The sequence below is a fragment of the Artemia sp. Qi Xiang Cuo genome, chromosome 2 (assembly GCF_049724085.1).
Source record: "Artemia sp. Qi Xiang Cuo chromosome 2, ASM4972408v1, whole genome shotgun sequence".
NCBI lineage: Eukaryota > Metazoa > Arthropoda > Branchiopoda > Anostraca > Artemiidae > Artemia > Artemia sp. Qi Xiang Cuo.
Window position 1 is genome coordinate 39,533,880 of NC_142795.1, and position 19,118 is coordinate 39,552,997.

A 19,118-nucleotide genomic window follows, 5' to 3' on the forward strand; every position below is an offset into this window, starting at 1 on the left:
GGGCTTGTAAAGGTCATTTCTGACGCCAAATAATGTTAAATTTAGATTCAGGGTGCAATTATGACTGTAGAGGTAAGTTTGAGCCTTACCCCCACCCCAATGTGCAAATATACACCCTGAATTGATATATTTGGGTGGGGCGAAGTGAATTTACGCCAAAAACGATTATTATATTCGGAAAGAACATAAGAAAAGGCATCGAGTGATATGTTCACTTTATTCATAGGTTAAAAATATGTACTGCTCAATATTTGCCCATTTTTCATTGTCATTTCCAACTGGCTCGAATTTTTTTGGCCCTGCAATCATTTCTGAAAGTGTCATTCACCTGACTCAACAGCTTTCCCAGATATCAAGAAGTGTCTAACGTTTAAACTACAATTTTAGGCAACCCCATATTTTCCTAATTTACCCTTTTATATCATTTTGATAGTATGGGTTTCAGAAAAAAATGTCTATCACAAGAAGATATGGGTCACTCACGCTTTAAAATGGTGCACAGGCCTAAAGTTTTTACAGAATTTTATCAGTTTGAAATTAAACTTTAGTACTTTTATTTTGGTTATTGCTTCTACATCGCATTACTCCATGTATCATACTTCTTTTACATTTCCATGAAGAACAGTTTTGCCCAACAGCTTTCAACTTCCTTAAATAAAACTTGATTTGAATTTACCACGTTTTCGCTGGTTATCTATGCTTTGATCTACTTCTTGGTAAATGGTCGAAAAGCGAGAAAGATGCCGGGAGGATGGCCCAGGCATAGATAACAGAGATCATACCAACTAGCTGTTTTATCTTTTGCACTTAAATAATTTAATTTTAATTTTTTATATCGCTTAATACTTTTTTATCATCATTTCATAAAAGTGTGCAGAAAAGAGTGCAAAGAGCAAATAATGGGCAAAAAGAGTGCAAATCCAGTCCGTGGTGTGAAAGAGTGCAACGAAAATAAAAAGATTGCATTTCACACGAAAAGTGTGCAAGTTGGCAACCCTGCTGTGTATATCGTCTCGTACAGGTACGCTGAAATAGACAGAGGGTATTAAAAATTGGTTGGAGAGTCAACTCGGTATTGCTGACTAAGTAGACAGCGATGTGTCAGACATACATTATTTCTTAAACAGTTTCTTAGACCACACTTTTTATTTACAACTTCCTTTCCATTTACAAATTTAAAATGAAAATATAGAAAAATGAGTATAATATTGTAAATAAGACAGTGGGGAAAAAACGATTTTTCCACCGTCTAATTTAAAATATTATACCGTTTTTCTTATATTTCCAATTGTTCAATTTTTATATGCAGCATTTCTCTTTTTTCAGACTACTTATTATGAAAGGGATGGTCATTTTTGGTTTCTTTTATCCGGCGATTAGATATTCTTTTGTCATTTTTCAATAGCTAAAAGCGATTGGAGGGAAACAGGCCACTTCCATACCTTTCCCAGGCCCCTCCCACCAGGGTGCACAATACAATTTCGAGAGAATAATTTCAAAAGATTCGTCGAAAATTCAAGGAATGTGTCACCAGATGGGGCAAGATCCCCAATCCCCATGGCAAGGGCTTGAAATTAAGAGGCCTTTCTTCGCCGATATATTTTAGTAGAAACTGTTGGCATCTTTCACCTTGTTAAAACCAAAATCACACAAAGGGAATTCAATTTGTAGTGTTGAAGGTAGAAGTTTGGCGAATGATCTCTCCATACCCCTACCTCTACTATCACGATTTTAGAAAAAAGTTAGCAAAAATGCAGTTTGTTTAAACCAGAATACTACAAGGACGCTCAATCTCACTTCATAACAAGCTAAGTCCTGAACCAGTTGATAAAAGACCGAAGTCCCGGCTCGATGCAAAAAAGTTCCAATTCTAAACCACATGAGGATTTCTTCTCGGCTGTCTTACGGAAAAGAAATATCGTGAATGACGAAGTAAGAGATATTTGGAGCACTTTGGACCTTTATTTCTCTAGACATCTCTAAATGTGTGTAATGGTTAACAATTTTGGTGATAATTGTGTTATATTATCTTTACGAAAAGCCTTGTTACTGTACAGGTAGCTAGAACATACCTCCTGGTACCTGGTACCGTATGGCCTATATATGTCTTCGTAGGCGGTGCGTTTGGATTCTGAAATACAAAGACGTGCCTAACTAGAAGCTACTTATTGTAGGGTCAAAGCATAAAGTTAACAAGAACTCTTCATTCCTTCTGAGCTTAAATACATCTGACGAAATTATATAAAGCAAATCCACGCACCTAAATTTCTACCAGTAATCCCCCTATGCTAACTAAAACACTTCCTAAAAAAAAAAAAGTACCAATCTGACGCCTAGAATACGACCTCTTTTCCCTCCAACCTCTAAACTTCACTTTTACCAGGCCTCTAAGTCTATCCTGAAAATAATTACAGCGAGCCCTGGTTATTTCAACCAAAGGATGTCTAGTACATGGGAAAACAACGCTTCTCGACACAATACGTCCTTGCATTGACCCTGTGGCAGCTGGGATTGAACCTCAAGCCTCATGTTGCCAAGCAGAGATCAATCTACTGTGTCAGCAGAGGTACACCGGGGGCTACGTTCAGATCAATAAGCCTTTATCAGCTCCCTTACAGATTCCCAGTAATCTATTAAGGACCTAATAATTAGATTTATGCTTCAGCTTTGTTTGTTACAATCCCTTCCTTTACAAATATAAATTTATTGTCCTTGGTCAAATTCTAAACTCTTTTATGCTGAATAGTTCTGCTAGCTTATTTCAATTACCAGCAACACCCCATTAGAGGTGAGGTCGTTTTCCTATAAAAGAAATAAAATAAGCTGATATTGTCCAGTAATACTTTTAATGGCTTACTTTTTTTCATTAGCCGAACATGGGACCAACCGTCTTTCTCAGAACGTATACTATATGGAGTCTTTTCAAGAGAGAATTTTTCCAGTTCCAGCGTCATCGTGGTATCTATCAAAGAGTCAAAGTTTATGTGACTCTCTTCCAGAATCGCCCCTCGAAGACTCTAAGTTCACATAACTCTGCACCCTAACCTTCAAACACCCTAACGTAAATGACATTGCTTATATGATGTTTTGCCTAATACTGAGACACTTTAAAAGGTTAACACAGGGAACCTTCCTGCAATATTTGAATTAAATAACAACAAAATATCAATATTGAGTCTTTAACTTAAGCTAAATTTCAACTAGGTTTGTTGGAATTAGACAGTTAATAATCCTTACATATCTAAAAGGATTGTTTCAAGAGAGTCATCATTATTTCAATTTTATGTGACAATTTGTAAGACTCGGTGAGGTAATTGCTTTGATACAGTACAGTACCTATATTACAAGATACATAAATTTATAAAATTTGGATTGAAATACGAAAAAAATTGCTTCCAACTATAAGCTTTTACTCACTGATCCGTCATTATGTAATGCAAGTCTACTTTCACTGCGGACAAGGATATTAGTTCATCCCTAAATGCTAATTGGATTTTGTTCCAGACATAAAAGAAAACAAGTTTTTTTTTAACTGAAAGTAAGGAGCGACATTAAAACTTAAAACAAACAGAAATTAGTCCGCATATGAAAGGGACTGTCCCCTCCTCAACGCCTTGCTCTTCAAGCTAAAGCTTTTTATTGTTTTAAAAAATAAAGTTGTGAGACAGAGTCAAACTTTAGCGTAAAGAGCGAGACGTTGAGGAGGGGACAGTCCCTTTCATATACGGAATAATTTCTGTTCGTTTTAAGTTTTAATGTCGCTCCTTACTTTCAGTTTAAAAAAACCTGTTTTTTTTTTTTAATTTTTGAATGTTTTTAAATTAATACCGGTTTTGATCTTGGCTCACCGTACATGAATAATTAAAACAAAATTTTCATATTAATTTACTTTTATTTAGTTAAATGGCTTTCTCGAAACTTATTTAATTTTATTTACGAACGTTTTTATTACTAATAAATATACGTATCTTACGAATTAACTTACGTAATGAACTTCTATATTCATATATTTTTAATACGTTTATTATGGGGTTCGCCCCTTAGTCAATACCTTGCTCTTGAAGCGAAAGTTCGAATTTTGTTCCAATTCTTTAAAAATGACCGCTTAATCACAAAGGCCGTTAATTAGAATAAATAGCTCTTATAAAAGTACTAAAAAATCTTTGGCTGAACGAGCGAGGCATTGACTACGGGGTGAACCCAATCATATATGTAATATTTTCTGTTCGTTTAAAGTTTCGATGTTGCTGCTGTTGCAGTTGAAATACTTGTTTTTTTATATTAAATTTCTTATCTTTTTTTAAATAATGCTGGGAAGTCTGGCGTCCCCTTTATAGCAATGTCCCTTCCCCCATGAAAACTTTCTTCATGGAAAGATCCTCCCAGATAACCCCCGACCCCCCCCCTCTACCAGGAAAAATCTCCCCTGAAAACGTCTGTATACTTCCAAATAACCAATACTAAATGTTAACATTAGTAGTATTGATACAACAGTTTCAACGAGGGTGTCCCCCCATATTGCTATAACAGTTTCAAGCGCACAGTCCCACCATATAGCTATAATGATAAGTAGTGGACAGTACTCCCGCCAATACAAGCAGACAGTGTAATGACCGGATTCAACTACCGTGAAAATTCGTGCCGATCTCTGTTCAGAGTGCGTGATGTTTTCATGGTAGTGATTCGTTTCCTTTATATGAAATTGTGAAATTCTGTCTGCAAATTAATTTGTTTAATTAATTTACATAAATTAATTTATTATTAATTAATTTACATAATTAAATTAATTAATTAATTTTTTTTTTACTTTTTTTTCAGAGTTCATTTTGGATTTTTACATTCTCTTGATTTTTCAAAGTTCATTTTGAATTTCTTTCATTGAAATGCAAGAGTTGGATTATTTCAGTAGTGTTTTGTCGTGGTTTACCTTGTCACAGTTACATTCTCTTAATTTTTCAAAGTTCATTTTGAATTTCTGTCGTTGAAATGCAAGAGTTTGAATATTTCAGTAGTGTTTTGTTGTGCTTTACCTTGTCACAGTTACATTCTCTTGATTTTTCACAGTTCATTTTGAATTTCTCTCGTGAAATACAAGAGTTGGAATATTTCAGTAGTGTTTTGTCGTGGTTTACCATGTCACAGTTACATTCTCTTGTCTTTTCAAAGTTCATTTTGAATTTCTTTCATAAAATGCAAGAGTTGGAATATTCCAATAGTATTTTAACATGGTTTACCTTGTCCAAGTTACACTCTCTTGATTTTTCAAAGGTCATTTTGGATTTCTTTCCTTGAAATGCAAGAGTTGGAATATTTCAGTAGTGTTTTGTCGTGGTTTACCTTGTCACATTTACATTCTCTTGATTTTTCAGAGATCATTTTGAATTTCTTTCGTTGAAATGTAAGAGTTGGAATATTTCAGTAGTGTCTTGTTGTGCTTTACTTTATCACAGTTACATTCTCTTGATTTTTCAAAGTTCATTTTGAATTTATATCGTTGAAATGCAAGACATAGAATATATCAGTACTCTTTTCATGTGCTTTATCTTTTTACAGTTACATTCTCTTGATTTTTCAGTTTATTTTGATTTTCTGTCTTGAAATTTAAGAGTTTGAATACTTCAGTTATGTTTTATCGTGGTTTACCATGTTAAAGTCACATTCTCTTGATTTTCCAAAGTTCATTTTGGATTTCTTTCCTTGAAATGCAAGAGTTAGAATATTTCAGTTGTGATTTGTCGTGGTTTACCTTGTCAAGTTACATCCTCTTGATTTTTCAAAGTTCATTTTGGATTTCTTTCCTTGATAATGCAAGAGTTGGAATATTTCAGTAGTGCAGTGGTCATTTCAAACATACCGACGGTTATACAACATGGTCGTAGGTTGAATCCATTAATACCATCAACTAAGAAAGGATGTTTGCATGATAATGTTATTGTAGCATTGAATGCTGACAAGGAGAAGCATTTAAACTATGAAATAAGTACAAGTGGTAGCACCATCGGAAACGTATACGTGCATTGTCATGACAGTATGGAATTAAATTTCTTTGGAGTACCCAAAAAAATTCAACTCTTATGATGGTGAATATGCGAGATTGAGATCTCAGGAGATGATTGCACTCAAAGAGAATGCCAACATAAAAATAATAGTTGACGAAGAAGGGCATCTTCTTGCTAGTGCTTGTGGTAACATGTTACCCAGTGTTAAACCATATCGTCAGCTTTCGGGTATTAGCATTCAAATGAAAGCAAAGACGAAAAGAAAGGCTTACTCTTCTGCTAATATCATAAACCATATCTTGTCTACGAACCGGAACTGTTACCTGTGTAAAAATAGTGTGATAATAGACAGTGAAGTTGCTAGAAAAATAAAAAAGGTATTAAAGTACCTGCAAACTTTACTGCCATTGATCAAACAGTCAATGAATAAAATAATACCAAAGACGAAAAGCATATTGAGCCTGTCGATGACACACCTGTAAAAATTGTGTATGACTCAAAATGGAATAATGATTATTCTACTGATTACGGACTAAGAGAAGACAATAGCTACAGTATCAAGAGAGAACACGGTGAACCATTTTATTGAACAGATTCAAAATGTACAAAGTTGTTCATTGATATTAATAATGTATAATAACAATATATTTTTTGTATTAATATTCTACATGACATTATTTCATTAAAAATATTAAATGTATTACATTGTAATGTTTTCATTATTTTTAGACCAAGCCAGCATATCAAACGTTTAGAATGTTTATCAAAACATTGGAGATATAAAGAAAGGAATTTGTATTCATCGTATGTCGGATAGATAGGTTAACATAGAGAAAATCTAAGTATAAGAATGAATAAATTCTCTACCAACATCTATTGACAGATACTTGGGATAGCTTTGACGGAATCTAAGTATTAGTGTGAGTAAATTCTTTATCAATGTCTTTTGACAGACTACGTTTGATAACACTGATATAATTTAAGTTTCAAATTGAATAAGCTCTTTATTAACATTCGTTACCGAAACCTATAGTCTGATACGCCAGATAACAATGACAAAATCTATATATTAGAATAAATAAATTGTTTATCATCAGCCGTTGTTGGATTTGTGATTACGAAAAAATTGTGAGTAAGTAATAAACTCTTTCTTGAATTCACCTCTTGCATACACAATATAGAAATTAAAAAAAAAATTAGGCATTGAGATAGGCAAACATCCGCCAAGACACATAAGCAGAGGAAGTGAGAGATACAAAAACACGTATAAATGTAAGGATTCAAGCATACAAACCGACAGAGAAAGTGAAAGAAAGTGATAAGCAGAGTAAGTGAAAGAAATAAAAACACATATAAATATATAGATTCTGACACACAAATCGACAAAACAGTCACTGAGATAAGCAAACATCCACCCAGACACATAGGCAAGGAGAGTGAGAGAGACAAAACACATGCAAATATATTGATTCAGACATACAAACCAACAGAGACAGGCATTGAGATAGGCAAACACCCACCCAGGCACATAAAAAGAGGAAGTGAGGGAGACAAAAACACATATAAATATATAGATTCTGACATACAAATCGACAAAACAGTCACTGAGGTAAGCAAACATCCACCCAGACACATAGGCAAGGAGAGTGAGAGAGACAAAAACACATGCAAATATATTGATTCAGACATACAAACCGACAGAGACAGGTATTGAGATAGGCAAACACCCACCCAGGCACATAAAATGAGGAAGTGAGGGGGACAAAAACACATATAAATGTAAGGATTCTGACACACAAACCAACAAAGACAGGCATTGAGATAGGCAAACACTCGCCCAGACACATAAGCAGAAGCAGTGAGTGAGAAAAAAACACATATAAATATATGGATTCAGTCATACGAACCGACAGAGACAGGTACTGAGATAAGCAAACACCCGCCCAGACAAATAATCAGAGGAAGCGATAGATACAAAAACAAATATAAATGTAAGGATTCTGACATACAATGCAGTAATCACCATAATTGAGATAGAAAAACACCTGCCTAGACACAAAGGCAAGGAGAGTGAGAGAGACAAAACACATAAATATATGGATTCAGACATAAAAACTGACAGAGATAGGCACTGAGATAAGCAAACACCTGCCCAGACACATAAGCCGAGAAAGTGAGAGAGACAAAAACACATATAAATGTAAGGATTCTGACATACAAAGCAACAATCACAAGCATTGAGATAAGCGAACATTGGCCCAGACACATAGGCAAGGAGAGCGAGAGTGACAAAAGCACATATAAATATATAGATTCAGGCATACAAACCGACAGAGACAGGCATTGAGATAGGCAAAAACCCACCCAGACACATAAGTAGAGAAAGTGAAAGAGACAAAAACACATATAAATATATAGATTCTGACATACAAATCGACAAAGACAGAAATTGAGATAAGCAAACATTGGCCCAGACACATAGGCAAGGAGAGTAAGAGAGACAAAAACACATGCAAATATATAGATTCTGACATACAAATCGACAAAGACAGGCATTGAGATAAGCAAACATCCACCCAGACACATAAGCAGAGAGAGTGAGAGAGACAGAGACACAAGCAAATATATTGATTCTGACATACAAACCGACAAAGACAGGGATCGAGATATGCAAACATCCGCCCAGACACATAAACGGAGGAAGTGAGAGAGACAAAAACACCTATTAATATATAGATTCTGACATACAAACAAACAAAGACAGGCATTGAGATAAGCAAACATCCGCCCAGACACATAAGCAGTGAGAGTGAGAGAGACAGAAACACATGCAAATATATTGATTCTGACATACAAACCGACAAAGACAGGCATTGAGATAGGCAAACATGCGCCCAGACACATAAGCAGAGAAAGTGAGAGAGACAAAAACACATATAAATGTAAGGATTCTGACACACAAACAAACAAAGACAGGCATTGAGATAGGCAAACACCTGCCCAGACACATAAGCAGAGGAAGTGAGAGAGACAAAAACACATATAAATATATGGATTCAGGCATACAAACCGACAGAGACATGTACTGAGATAAGCAAACACCCACCCAGGCACATGAGCAGAGGAAGTGAGAGAGACAAAAACACATATAAATGTAAGGATTCTGACATACAAAGCAACAATCACAGGCATTGAGATAGGCAAACATCCGCCCAGACACATAGGCAAGGAGAGTGAGAGAGACAAAAACACATATAAATATATGGATTCAGGCATACAAACTGACAGAGACAGGCACTGAGATAAACAAACACCCACCCAGACACATAAGCAGAGGAAGTGAGAGAGACAAAAACACATATAAATGTAAGGATTCTGACATACAAAGCAACAATCACCATCATTGAGATAGACAAACTGTAGCGATAGAAGATTTCTTGGATAGTAATGGAAAAATTTATTATTTGTAGCGATAAAAGATTTACTACTTGTGGCAATTGAAATTTCTCCGATAGCGCCGCTTATAGCGCTGGAGATTGTGTCAACTAGGCTGGCGCCGCTCTCAATTAATGGGAGAGGATCGAATATGTAGACATATAAATGTGGCCTCTTCTTTCTTGAGCTATCTGGAGATCAGATTCCTTTGGGAGCATTTACCTTGGAGACTTACGAACTAATTATCTACTATTAGACTAGACGCAGACATATAAATGAAATAAACGCAGATAAAAAAAACAATAGATTTATTGAACTCACATGCTTAGTTGTACAGCAACGGATCACTTCAATGACAATATTGCTGACCGAGATGAAAGAGTTAATACTACTATCTCTATAGATCTTCTAAAGTCAGGCTTACGATTAAAAATAAAAAGCACATCTAACCCACTTCCAAACGCAGTTCTTTCGTCCTGCGCTGTAAGGACTGCTTGCCATTGGCTCACGTGGCACAAGGACGCGAATCCTCGTCCAATAGTATCTTTTAAATGTTTTTGATGATTCAAGCATTCACACGGTTTTTTTGCCATTTAAAATTTCTTAGAAATGTTGTGAATAGCATTTTTTTTGCTACTAATTATCTTAGCGAAATTCGAACGACTAGCGTCGTTGTTTGACTGAAGCTAGAATTCAATTTATCGTTTTGCTGATTAAAATTTTAGACTCTTGGAAGCGGTATTTGAACTCAATTAGGGGACGTTTAATTTCGGCCCGAATCATCTTTAGAAGGAAAGAATCTTGTATTTTAAATATATCGCCTTTTACTCCTGGTACACATCACCCTTCCCATCAATTAATGACGTCCCGTCATTAGTAACTGCTCATTAGGAGTGCTTAAAATTTTTCAATTATTTTTCTTATTTTATTCTACATCCCTATCTAAAATTCATCTACAGGACTAAGATTATTTATGGTTCTAGGTTAGCTACTATACTAAGGATTTTTTTTCTATATCTAGCACTGATTACTTTTACATTTCCAACGAAGTTGGGGCTATTCTACTTTTGCATTAGTTTTTTTTTTTGATTTTCCTGTTTATATGACGTACTACATACTATCTACGTTACGGTAAATGAATAACATGATAATATTACACCTAATTCTACTTGTGGTACATACATGAATGATTTATAACATACAGTATTTGGTTTTCCATATTCACTGATGAGATTAAGACACTTTCACTATTGGGATTTTTGAATTGTCAACGTTATTAGGAAGTACCACATGTAGCTTCACATCTATTCATCACTTTTCGTGTCCTTAGTGTACTACACCCATCTGTTGTAAATTATTGTCCTTCATTCTTTTTGTCTTGCGAAAAATTTTGAAGCCTTTACGTTATGGTTTTTTCATGGAACAGTTCGAGTCTAGTTGTCTTTACACGGTAAGTTTTCCCTAATAGTCAACTGGGAAATGACCGTTAAATATCGTTCTAATAGTCAACTGGGAAGTGATTCTTCCCACTACAGGTGTTTGTGTTTTTCTTCTCAGCATATCATTTTTAGGATTTTTGAGGCACATAGAGAATGTATTCTCGCGTAAAATTGTTCATTTGTGCCTTTTGAAACGGGTTGTCGTCATATTATAGTGACTCTTTTAATATATTGTCTTTAAATTCAACTTCAAACATCTTCAAATATCATTTAACTTTAAATATTGTTAAATATTGTGTGCTGATCGATGGGATTCTCAGAATTAAACTTCAAATTGTCTTTAACTTCAGCTTCGAATATCTTCAAATTTAAATATTATTTAACTTCAAATCTCGTTAAAAATCGTTATCTTGTACTGCTCGATGGTGTTCTCAGAATTAAACTTCAAGTTGTCTTTAACTTCAGCTTCAAATATCTTCAAATGTCTTTAAGTATCATTTAACTTCGAATATCGTTAAATATCGTTTATCTTGTTCTGATCAATGGGGTTCTCAGAATTAAACTTCAAATTGTCTTTAACTTCAGCTTCAAATATCTTCAAATGTCTTTAAGTATCATTTAACTTCGAATATCGTTAAATATCGTTTATCTTGTTCTGATCGATGGGGTTCTCAGCATTTATGTGATTATATAGTTCGTTAAAGCACTTGATACTGAGGTTCAAATATAGTGTTACCTGATACATAATATGGTTCATAGTCGAAGAAACGACGGTCGAAGGCAACTGTTGTCTTCGTTGACGAAGTTGGGATGAAAGTTGCCTGGAGTTATGGTGAGTACTCTTCGTTGGTTGAGATATGATGAAAATAGATGCTACTGGGTCGTATCTGTACTGGGCAGCTCATTGTAATGCTCAATAACCAATTTGCCATTTCCTCCCTGTAATAAAAATAGCGAAGCAGAATCACACGTTCTTTAAAGTAAACACTCATAGTACAAATAAGTCACGTATTAATTGGGTACATTAATTTCTAAGTTATGAGACAGAATTAAATAAATACGCTAATATTAGTACTCACAATGAAAATCTAAAACAGAAGTGTCTTCAAATTTGTTTTGAGAACGGAAATATCGATATTAAATAAACATAATTTACCCTAAATTATTAAGTTTGAGGTCTACTTTTACAATATTTTTCATGCCTGCATTGTTCACGCACGTCCGTGCTGTTTAAGAAACGCACGTTGCAGCTTCATAACCACAAGGTTTTACGCAAACAGTACTACAATGAGGGAACAAGACATAACAAGGACGAGTGGAGACCTCTATACCCACTCGTTTTCTGATGTCTTCCCTATTTCTTGGCTTAGACGTTCTCATGGGGCTCCGGGTTTAACCTCAGGATTTTTCCGTAATTGCAAGTCAACATTGGTGCCTCATATTCGTCTTTCGAATAAGGTAATTAGATGCAGGATTTCCAAGCTTGTTCGCGTAGATTCCAGTTGATGCTTGGTAAAGAATATAAGCGTAATGAAGAACTGACATCAATATCTTATTAGAAGGCTATTGTTTGAGCAAATCCTTCAGAACTAAATAAATAAATATTATATTAAAGTCTTATTAGAATCTGTTAAGTGAAAAACATCTTCACATTAATGGGGAATTCCTTGTGGGTTTTACTAAGTCGCCATTGGACATACACAGGGTTTCAATTCGTGTATCTTAACTGTTCAAATGGTTTTAAAATTTTACATATTATTATTGAGGTATAATTCCACCTTCACCGTGAAATTCTACACATAAACGTACCGATAGCCAATTATAGATAAAGTTCGGATCGGATTTTTTTTTTTTTGATAATATCCATCTTGGTTAGGACATAGGTCGATTTTTCATAGAAAATCCGAGGGAGACCTGAGTCAGTATAGGTAAGATATAACGTGACTGACTTGCGAAAATATGTCACAAAAATTAGAGCACAATATATTTCGTGGATAAACAAATGAAACTAAAGAAAATTTTTGTCGCAGAACTATAGAACGGTTATCTATTTGTTATTGTATACATCATAGATATAAACTAATGGAATTAAAACGCTTTTCTCTTTTTTTTTTCTTTTTTTTCGCCTCGGAGCTATATGAAAGTAAACTTTCTGTTTCTCTTTCAAAGCGTTCTGATCCACAAACGAAAACTTAGCTCACAGAAGTTTCTATTCAACCTTTAAGTATTGCTTTGACTGGCCCTGATTGGCATGAAAATACTAATTTCTTACACTTGAAGGACTGAGAAATATCCCTTCCTACGGTCGTTTACAAAAAAATTACAAAAAACAAACATGGACCTTGAGTTCCTCCCCGGGCTTCCCACAACACGTGGTCCAACATCATTGGTCAGTCTAAGTTAATCACGAGCTTTCTACTTTGGGCCTTTCTCTCTTATTACCAATGTTTTGACATCGCTTGTATTTTTTTTCATTAATATTGAGTTTGCTAATTTTACTTGCACACTGTTAAATTTATTATGGTGTTAAATTTATTATATTTGAAATTTTCCTTTAAATTAGTTAGGGGTATTTCCATCTGTCAGGTTTTTTAACCGTTCTACCTGACTGTGTCGTTTTTTTTTCCTCTGTTTCTTCCAGTTTTCTCTTTTTCGGTTTGTCTAGCGAAATAAGGTCAAATTTTTTGTATTGTTTTTTCAAAAATTCTTGCCCTTTTAATTTCGTTTGTTTCCCGTGTGCGGCTGCTGAGGTCGGTCTTGATTTCCCTATTTCTTTAGCTACTATTTGGCCTGATTCACCATCAGACTCTTCGGAACTAGTTTCCGACGAATCCAGATTAGAACTTTTAGAGGTGGCACTTTTTGAGGTGTCACCTGCCATTCCTTCGTAAATTTCTACTCCCCTGGAAGTAGAAGGTTTATTCCCTATATCCTCGTTTTGAGTCCTCAACTGGGGAGATTTGAAAGATTCTTGAGAGCTTTGGGAGGAATCAATAGTTTTTGCGGGGTTCCTTCATTGTTTGAAGGCTATGTCCTCAGGGGGATGGGACATCTTTTGCACTAAGGTTTCCCTCCATGAAGTCCATTCTTTAGGTTTGGCCTTGGATACAGTTATATCATGATATTGACCTTGCTGGTCATCCGTTGGAGTTTTATTCTCGGGCAATGTACTTTGACTCGTTTTTATGGGAAAATTTATTAAATCCATAGCTTCTCGCAGGTTTGTTTTAGTTAAATCTTTGGGAGGAGTTTTCTTTACAGTAATACTGGGGGTTTCTAGAGCTCTGTTTAATTCTTCCTGCAATGACAGGGGCCTTTCTATTGGTGTTGCAGGGGAAACCATATCGTCAGGAAATCTTTTGGGGGGCCATGGGGTCGAAATTTTATCGGGAAAGAATTGGGTTTTTGGAGATATTGTATAATCTAAATCTCCCGCGCTCGCCGATAAATAACTTTTTGGACTTTTTGGCGTTCTTATTTTTACTGGTATTAGGGATTTTTTCTTTGGAATAACTAGATTTTCCATTGCTAAAAATTCTTCAAAGTTTTCCTGGTCACTGTCATTCTCAAAATAGTCTTGCTTGAAATTAAAGGGTTTTAGCTCTGCCAATCTTGACCTAGGGGGCTCATTTTCAGAATCTGACAAATCAGTAGAAGAGGGATGTGATACCCATCTCTCTGGAAATTTGGCTCTTCTTATTCGGCTAACATGCGCCTTGTAAGTTCTTCCACTATCGGGGTTTTCCATTTTAAAGGTATATTCGTTTTCGTACTTTTCGACTATTCTGTACGGTCTAGAATATTTGTTTGAAAGTTTTTTTCCTTCTGTTTTCGCCTCGTTTCTTAGGTAAACGAAGTCTCCTACTATGAAATCTATATTTCCCTTAACTTTGGGTTGGTTTCTAAGTTCTTGGTTTATTTTACATTTTTCCAGCTCTTGCCTAACTATTTTATAAGTTTTCCTCATACTATTTATGAATTCTTGTTTATAATCTTCTGAGCTATTATAATACTGCCGAGATTCAATAATCTCATCATATGGGATTTTAAAATCACGACCGAAAAGTAAATAAAATGGATTGTCTCTGGTTGTTTCGGAATAAGCAGTATTGATTACGTTAGTTAAATAAGGTAAGAATTTATCCCAGTCGCTCCTATTGTCTGTCGTATAAATACTTAGAACGTTCGAAAATATTTTATGCCTGTTTTCTATTTTTCCATTAGCTTGTGGATGGTACGGCCCTGTCACAATTTTCTCTATATTAAGGAAACTCATTAAATCTTTTTTTACTTTTGCAATAAAATTGCTCCCGGTGTCGCTCAAAATTTTATTATGAATACCAAATTGTAAAAATAATTTTGTTAAAGACTTACTTGTGGCATAAGCACCATGATTTTTGAATGCTTTTGCGAAAGTAAATCCTGAAAAATGATCTGTGGCAGAAAGAATACAAGTATTACTTCTGCTAGAAACAGATAAGCATCAATTTGTCTCGAATAGGTCAAATGAGATAATATCAAAGGAATAATTTGCTATCGAGACCCTTCCCATTGAGGGATTTGGATAAGCTGGGGGTATTTTTCTCAAATTACATGCTTTGCATATGCTTACAAATTCTTTAAGTTTTGTCAGTGCCGATTGTGTGTAAAATTATTGTTTCAGTTTATGAAATGTTTTCATAACTGGTAGATGTCCGCTTGTGTCCGAATGAAAATATTCAAACGCTGACCCTTCCCAGTTTTGCGGTAACACAAGTATTATCGAGGTTTGGTTTCTATTTGTCTCAGCAGTCACAATTCTACACAGTATTTCTTCATCAAGGTCGTAGTAAAAATTATCTATCTCTTTTCTAATAGTTTTGAATTTATCCGGTAACGCTTTATCATTCACAAAATAATCAATTAGTGCTACACACATTTCGTCCTTTTTTTGCTTTCTTTTTATATTTTCCAAAGACAAGCGACAATAGTTAATCTTATTTTCTTTTACTGCGTCTTTGACTTTGTTTTTCTTACATCCATGTTTGCTTTTAGCATTAATAGCATTAAGTTCATTTTCTTCAGTTTTCGGTGGAGTATTTTCTGGATATCTACTCAAAAAGTCGCAAGCTGCGTTTTGTTTTCCCTTTAAATGTTCAAATTCATAATCTAGGTCTTGGATTTTCATAATCCATCTAGCTAGAATGCCCTTGGGGTTTTTAAATGTGCGCAGGTACTGCAAGCTTTTATGGTCTGATCGTAAAATAAATTTTCTACCAATTAAATAATGTCTAAATTTGTCCAAGTGGTAGATAATAGATAGTAATTCTAAGTTTGTGGCGGAATAAATGCTTTCGCCCTTTGATAAAGTTTCACTTGAATAGCATATAACTTTTTTATTTGTTCAGGCGTTCCCTGTAGAGGGCTAGGGTTTTCTACCGGGATTATTTGCGAAAGGATAGCGCCTATGCTATCTGAGCTAGCATCAGTGGTAACGATGAATTTTCCGTTTTCTAAATCACGGAGTGATAAAATTGGTTCAGAAGTGAGCTCCTTTTTGAGTCGGTCTAGGGAAGTTTGAGCTTCCTGGGACCAGGTAACATTATGGGAGTTACCTTTGGTTAATTCCGTGAGGGGTTTCGCAATTTGGGCATAATTGCGTACGAATTTTCTAAAGTAGCCAGTAAGGCCTAAAATTCCCCTTAATTCTTTCATAGTTCTGGGGGGCTTGAGGTTTTCAACACATTTTATTTTATCAGGGTCTGGGGATATATCTCCCTGGGTTACTACTACTCTTAAAAATTTAATTTTAGGTTGAAATAAATTTACTTTCTCAGGCCGGCATTTTAAATTGCCTTGCCTGAACTTCTCGAACAACTTAGCTAATGTTGCTAAGTGTTGTTCAGTGTTTTCCCCCACGCATATATCATCAACAAAATGAATTATATTCTTTAATCCTATTAACAGGTGCAATAGGGGTCTACATCGCACGCGTGAACTTGTTTTAAGCCCTAATGGTACTCTCAAGTATTCATAAGAACCATATTCGGAAGCTGAGAATTCAGTCTTATGGACATCCTTTTCGGCTATTTTCACTTGGTGGTAGCCTTGGGTAAGGTCCAAAGAGGTAAAAATTTAGTTTTTGCTTGAAATTGAGTCAAGAATTTCGTCCATTCTTGGTAGAGGGAATTTATCGCTAACTACTTGTTTGTTGAGAGCCCTATAATCTACTACGATTCTAAGATCTACATTCTTTTTTGGTACTAAGATCACTGGTGCACTATACGGACTTATACTTGGTGGTATAATTTCGTTTTTTTCTCATTCATGGATTTTATTTTTTAACCACTCTTTGTGCTTATATGGCACACGGTATGGCTGTTTTGCTACGGGATTACCAGTCGTTAAAATTGAATGTTCGTAAAATGGAATTAGCCCGATGTCATCTTCAGATACAGAAAATGCATAATTAAAATTCCATAGGAATTCGCATAATTTTTTCTGAATTTAAAATTACGTAATATGATCCATATTAAATTTGTTTAAAAATTGCGATTTAGTTAAAGTATATTCGTTGTTTGAAGTTTTGATGCAGTTAACTAGGTTTCTTTTAGAATTTTCCCATTTATTTAAATCATTTTCCGTTAAAACCTGGATTTGGACTAAACACGTCCCCTTTTTAATTGTAATTGTATCATTTTCATGGTTATTGGTTACCCAAATAAAACCTTCCCCTTTATCATAAGATATAATCTGTTCCTCGCATAACAGATTGTCGGGTATTTCAGACGGTGTCGCAAACCATATTTCTGACTTGCTAATTACTGGCTCGATCATCTGTGATATTTGAATTTTTTGCATCGTTTTGGGAGGGACTTTTGTTTTCCTTATCGCTAATCCGTAGTATTTCTCTTCATTTTCATTGTTTATTAGATTCATGCTGGCGCTATGCTGCACCATTGCGGCATCTTGTGGCGTCACGTTGGGTTTTACTATGTTTTTCCACAATTCCACTATTTTCTTAATTTTGTTTGACCTGTACTGTCGCATATCTCCTATTTTTATTTTCGCAGATTCAATACTGTTATTATTTAAATTTACTTCATTTCTGCAATATCTCTCAGGATAATTGAATGAATTTCCAATTATGCCATGTCTTTGCGAGGCATGGGGTTGATAATACTTCGACATTATACCACTAGAAATTTTGTTTACTGTTATGTTGTCTTCGTAACCTCTGTTACGATTTCTTAAGGTAGAAATTTCTTCCCCTACCTTAGCTGGGTATACAAGCCTTTCGTTGGCTATGTCTAATAGTATTCTATTAGACCTTAGAATATTTGCCCCTATAATAGCTTCATATGGGAAATTATCACATATGAAAACATTTGTCATGAACGTTCTAGTGTCTCTTTTTAAGTTGAGCCAAAATGACCCTATTGCATATGACTTATGACTTGCCCCACTTGTTAAGTTGTGATTATTGGGGGTCCCCTGTCGTTTACTTGGCAGAGGGAACAAATTAAGCACGCAAGATTTTATTATACTTATTTTTTCGATCGAGTCGATCAAAACCTTATAATAAACTTTTTCTTAACAAAAATAGCTAAATATAGTTTACTTCTTATTAATATACTTACAGGAAGGTATTAGTATTGTTTTAGACCTATTAAATATTTCTGGCACCCTGTGGGTCCAATTCATGTTTCTGAGGGGCCTGAAGAGATTCCCTGAGGATTTATTTCATTTGTCGGTGCCCGTAATAGATATTTAGACGTATTGGGTTCCGTAGGCATATTTAAATGATTTACGTCTGCCTGTCTTCACCATGTATTAATATGGTAACGTGGATGTCTCGTGTCAGTGCCGTTTGCTGGCGCTGACTGCCAGTGCCGCTGGCTTGTAAAATTTTCATATCTCTTCGGAAAATTTTCAAGATTTCTATATTGCATTCTCGCCATATATTTACCATGGCGAGTATTTGGGTTTTCAAACCGATAAATAATTTGCCAGTTGGGGGGAGGGTTATACAAATTTGGTTGGTACGCAGTATAAGGTACTGATTGGCGCAATCCCCCCTGGCTATAGCCTATTGCACGACTGGTGCTAAAATTTGTTCTTCTGAACAAATGGTTACCGTAATTTTGCGTATTACCGACAGCATTTCTTGGTATGGGATTGGGGACATAGTGGCACTCTCTTGCTATGTGGCCAACACGATTGCAGTTATAGCACCTTCTTATTGTAGGGTTAATGGGCTGAAAAC